We start from the raw sequence: 5,873 nt of genomic DNA on the forward strand, positions 1-5,873 counted from the left end.
TTTGAGAAGTTTACAACGTAGGAGGGAAAAAAATTAACAAATATAAATTAGAAGTTAGGAGGAGGAAGAGGGAAGTGAAGCCAGTTGGACTATGTAAGTCCCAGTGTGAGTGAGTGAGTGTATGGAAAATTTTGCAAACATGTCTGTGAGTAAGTGGGCATGCGAGTGGCTGACTGAGTGGGGACTAGGGAGCAAGCGGCCAGGGCTCTCCTGGTGAAGCAGCTGGTGCTGTAGCTGCTCACCTTGGCACCTAGTGCTTCCCAGGGCGTAGGAACCAAGTGCCATTTTTTAAAAAATTAGCAAAGTCCTTCTTGGGAAGAAGCTGCCAGGAGTGACTGCCAGCTCCCGGCTCTGCCTCACCACCACAGTGCCTGGCAGGACACTGGCAGTAAGGGCTGCAGAGGGAGCACAGCAAGGGAGCCAGAGGAAGAGCCCCATTGGAGAAGAAACAGGCACCCTGCCACCATCTTGAAAACTGAGCAGGGAAGAGCTCCCACGTGCTCACTATGGAGCAACAGACCTGATCTCTGTGACCAGCAAGCTAACTATTCAGGGGTTGATCAAGACCCAGAGGGAATATCCAGAAAGCACAAACTTCAGAGGGACAGAACAAGTACTGAGTCTCAGGTGCACTGTTCCCTACCCAGATTCAGCTGTGAGACAAAGGATGTGACCAAAAAAGAATGAGGAAGACCCTGAAGAGATCAGCAGTAAGTCAGGGACTGACCTAACCTCCTCCTCCCCAGTAATCCTCTGAATATCAGACCCACATATCTGGGGCATGACTGAGAGGGACAAACCCAGGTAGAGCCTGGAAATCAGCCATGATAAGAGGATTCCACTCTAGGATAAGCTGGTCAGGGGCAATCCCTACCCCACCGGTACCAGGGAAGGAGACATTCTGGCATCTTCCCACCAGAGGGATCCCTCTGACTATACAAGAGTGGGAGGGGAGGATCATCCCCTCCTCTTTCCCTCTTCTGCATGCTAGGAAGGCTGAATGTGGTCACAGCTCTGCAGGAGACAGCAGAGGGAGGGGCTTACCTGCAAGAAGCTAAGAGGAACAATTACAGACATGCCACAAAAGGGCAGGTTGGTTTTTTGTTTTGTTTTAATTTTTTAAATTATTTTTTCTCTTCTTTGTGTATGAATGTGTATGTGAGGGTTCCATTTGCATTCTCACCCGCTTTTTTCTTTTTCTTTTTTTCCTTCTTCCTTCTTTCATTTTTTGTTTTCTTTTTATGTGTGCATATGAATGATTGAGTGTTCATCTTTCAGGGCTTTTGTTTGTTTTTTTAGTTCAATATGTATGTGAATGTATATATGAGAGTTCTATTTGCGTTCCCCTTTTGTTTCTCTTTTCTTTTTTTCTTCACCTTTCGTTTTATGTTGGGGGTGTGTGTGTCTCTGCATGTGTGTTTGTGTGTGTTTGCTTGTCTTGTTTTTTGTTTTGTTTCCAGTTTGGTGTGTGTGTGTGTGTGTGTGTGTGTGTGTGTGTGTGTGTTTTGCTTTGGTTTCTGCTTTTATTTTTCTGTTTTTAAGGTTTTTTAAAATTATTTTTGTCTGTCCTATTTCATTCTATTTTCCTCTGTTCTCCTCATTGCTATTACTGTCCCTTAGACTCAAGGGGTACACACATGCACTCATTGCATCGTTATATAGAGTGGTGGGGAGTGGGTTTTTTGGGAACCCATACACAAGTCAGTGAACATTATGATTTGCAAGTAGTTTCAGAATCCTACCTCCCCATCCTCCCTTATTTGACTCTCAAAACTACAAGACACAGCAAAGCATCTCACCCTCAGCCCTGTTTCAAAATAGAACAAATTCAGAGCCTTGCTCAGGGAAGAACAGAGGACTAAGCAAACTTCAGAAGTGAAAGCCCCTCCCACTGCCACCGAACAATGGAACCAAAGAGAAAAGAAAGAGATCTGTCACAAATGAGGAAAAATCAATGGACTAACACAGATAATTTCCAGTATACCTAAGAGAAAATACCTGAAAAATCAGTCCTCAGAGCCTAAGCAATAGAAGTCACCAATAACTGGCTCCAGAGTAAACAGGAATTAGGGAATGGATGGAAAGAGTGAATAAGACTCAAGAAAGACATGATGCAACACTGAAAAAACTTGTAAAAGATATTTTGGCCATAAAAAACTTCATCTAGGAAATAAATAGCAAGATAACAAGCATAGAAAGCAGAATTAATAAAGCAGAAGAAAGAATCTCAGAATTTGAAAACCAAAGCATGGATTTAACCCAATCTGTAAAAAACATAGAAAGAAAACTCAGAAAGAAAGAACAAAACCTCCAAGAGATGTGCAATTACTTCAAGAGGCCAAACCTATACCTGATTGATATCCCAGGAGAAGAAAGTGGGGGGGGGGCAGGAAGTGACCACATACTTCCAAAGAGAGCAGGAGAACACAGAATCAACAGAGAAGACATCATGACCACCAACTTGAAAACATGCATACATCAACCAAAAGTTAAAAGAAAACAAACCACATTATAAGAACCTCATGACAGGGATAAACACTCACGTTTCAATAGTCAGCCTGAAAGTGAATGAACTAAATGCACCACTGAAAAGACAAAGAATGGCAAACTGGATTTTTAAAATGACCTAATAATTTGCTGCATTCAGAAAATTCATCTCACCTCAAGAGGTGCAGACAGACTCAAAATTAGAGAATGGAAAACAAATTTCCAGGCAAATGGATCACAAAAGAAGGCAGAAGTCATGATCTTAATATCAGATAAAAACAACCTTTAAGCTATCAAATATTAAAAAGATATGGAAGGATACTATATAATGATTAAAAATTCAATTCATCCGCAATAAATATCCATCCTAAACATATATGCACTGAGCACAGGAGCACCAGCATTTATAAAGTAACTAATAAGTAAACTAAAAAAAGATACTGACTCTAACACTGCTATAGCTGAGGACTTAAAGGCCCCGCTAACAACCCTAGATAGATCATCAAGGCAAAAAAATCAACAAAGAGATCCAGAACCTTAACCTGACACTTGACCAAGTGGACTAAATAGATACCCACAGAACACTCCACCCAACAACCACAGAATATACATTCCACTAATCACCACATAGTATGTACTCTAAGATCAATCACATTATTAGCCATAAACCAAGCATAAACAAATTTCATAAGATCAAAATACAGCCATGCACCTTCTCAGACCATAATGGAATAAAAATAAATATCAACAGCAACAAAATTTCCCCCAAATCCACAAAGACAGGGACACTAAACAGCATGATGCTAAATGGCTCCTGGGTCAACACAGAAATCAAAACAGAAATGGAATTATTCCTGGAAACAAATGAAAACAAAGAAACATCTTACCAAAACCTGTGGGATGCCATGAAAACAGTTCTAGGAGGGGAATTTATATCTCCATGAGCACACATCAAGAATATGGAAAGATCTCAAAAATCAGCCTAAAAAATCACCTAAAAGGGAGCTGGAAAGATAAGACCAACAAAACCCTTACTTTAGCAGAAGAATCCAGATCACCAAAGTAAAAGCCCAAATATGGGACATAGAAGTATCATAGAAAAAAATCAATGAAACAAAAAACTGGTTCTTTGAAAGGATAAACAAAATTGATGAAACCTAGCTAAAATGACCAAGAAAAAGAGTGTAAAAGCCCAAATAAACACATCAGAAACACAAAAGATCAAATCACAATGGACTCCCCCAGAAAAACAAAAGTTTGTCAGAGATTACTATGCACACCAATATGTAAACAAACTTGACAACCTAAATTAAATGGAGGACTTTCTGACATCACGCAACCTCCCAAGGTTGAAACGAAAAGACAGTGAGGCATTACATAGACCAATTACAACCCAGGAAAGTGACTCTATCATAAGAAAATCACCTGCAAAAAAAAAAAAAAAGCCCTGTATCAGATGACTTTCCAGCAGAATTCTACAAAATTTACAATGAGGAGCTGATACCAATTCTATTGAAAGTATTCCAAGCAATTGAGACAGGTAGAACTTTCCCCAAATCATTTTATGAAACTACCATCACAGTGATACCGAAACCAGGTAAAGATACAACAAAGAAAGAGAACTACAGGCCAATATCCCTGATGAACATAGATGTAAAATACTCAACAAGATTCTAGCAAATTGGATTCAATGACACATCCACCATAACCATGTAGGCTTCATCCCTGAGATGCAGGACTGATTTAACATCTGTAAGACCATAAATGTAATTAAATACATCAAAAATATAAAAATAAGAACCACATGATTATATCATTAGATGTAGAAAAAGCTTTTGATAAAACCAGCATCCCTTCTTGATAAAAACCCTTGAACACCTAGGCATAGAAGGAACAGACCTCAAAATAGTAAGTGCCATCTGTGATAAACTCACAGCCAGCATATTGGTCAATGGACAGAAACTGGAAGCATTTCCCCTGAAAAATGGAACAAGGCAGGGCTACCCACTCTCACCCCTCCTATTCAACATTATGTTGGAAGTCCTACCTAGAGCAATTAGACAAGAGAGAAAAATCAGGTGTGTTAACACAGGAAAAGAAGTTAAGTTATCCCTCTTTGCTGAGAATATAATCCTATATCTTGAAAATTCAAACAAATCTGTCAAAAACATTCTTGCACTGATAAAAGACTTTGGCAAAGTCACAGTGTACAAATAAATGTGCAAAAGACAATCACATGCTTATACACCAACAACCAACAGGCAGAGAACCAAATAAAAAGACAATCTCATTCACAGTAGCCACAAAAAGATGAAATACCTTGACATCTTCCTAACCAGAGAAGTGAAAGACTTTTTACAACAAAAACTACAAAACACTGCTCAAAGAAATCCAAGAAGACACAAACAAATGGAAAAATATTCCTTGAACATTGATAGGAAAAACCAGCATTGCTAAGATATTCATCCTACCAAAGGCAAACTACAGATTCAACATTATACCCATTAAATTACCAACACCATTCTTCTCAGAACTGGAAATAACAGTACAGAAATTCATATGGAAACATAAACGACCATGAATAGTCAAAACAAACCTCAGCAAAAGAAACAAAGCAGGAGGTAACATACTTCCAGACTTTAAACTTTACTGTAAGACTACAATAATCAAAACAGCCTGATATTGGTAAAAAGAATAGGCATATAGACCAATGAAATAGGAAAGAGATTCTGGGAGCCAAACCTCAATTTCTCAACCAACTCATCTTCAACAAAGCCCCCACCAACAACCCCTGGAGAGAGGAAAACCTATTCAGTAAACGATACTGGGAAAACTGACTGACCATATGCAGAAGATTGAAACAGGACCCTTACCTATCACCATACACAAAAATCAGCTCTAAATGGATCAAAGACCTCAAATTATAAGAATCTTAAAAAATGCAGAAGACACCACTATGGAAACTGGAGTAAGCAACCAATTCCTGATCGAAACCTCAGATGTCCATGCCATTAGAGACAAGATAGATAAGTGGGCCTCATTAAACCAAAAAGCTTCTGCAAAGCAAAGAAACCATCAAGAGAGTGGGGAGACATCCTACAGAATAGGGAAAAATATCTGCCAACTGTATATCTGACAAAGGCCTAACATCCAGAATCAACAAGGAACTCAAATGTGCCAAAAGGGAAAAAACAAACATCCCCATTAAATAGTGGATAAAAGACATGGATAGATATTTCTCAAAAGAAGATATATGGGCAGCCAACAGACACATGAAAAATCACTCAGTCTCACTAATCATTAGAAATATGCAAATCAAAACTGCATTGAGATACCACCTAATCCAGTAAGAATGGCCATCATTAATTAAAAAAAAAAAAAGAGGG

The sequence above is a fragment of the Carlito syrichta genome, unplaced genomic scaffold, assembly GCF_000164805.1.
Source record: "Carlito syrichta isolate Samal-C Ts95f unplaced genomic scaffold, Tarsius_syrichta-2.0.1 Scaffold304405, whole genome shotgun sequence".
Lineage (NCBI taxonomy): Eukaryota > Metazoa > Chordata > Mammalia > Primates > Tarsiidae > Carlito > Carlito syrichta.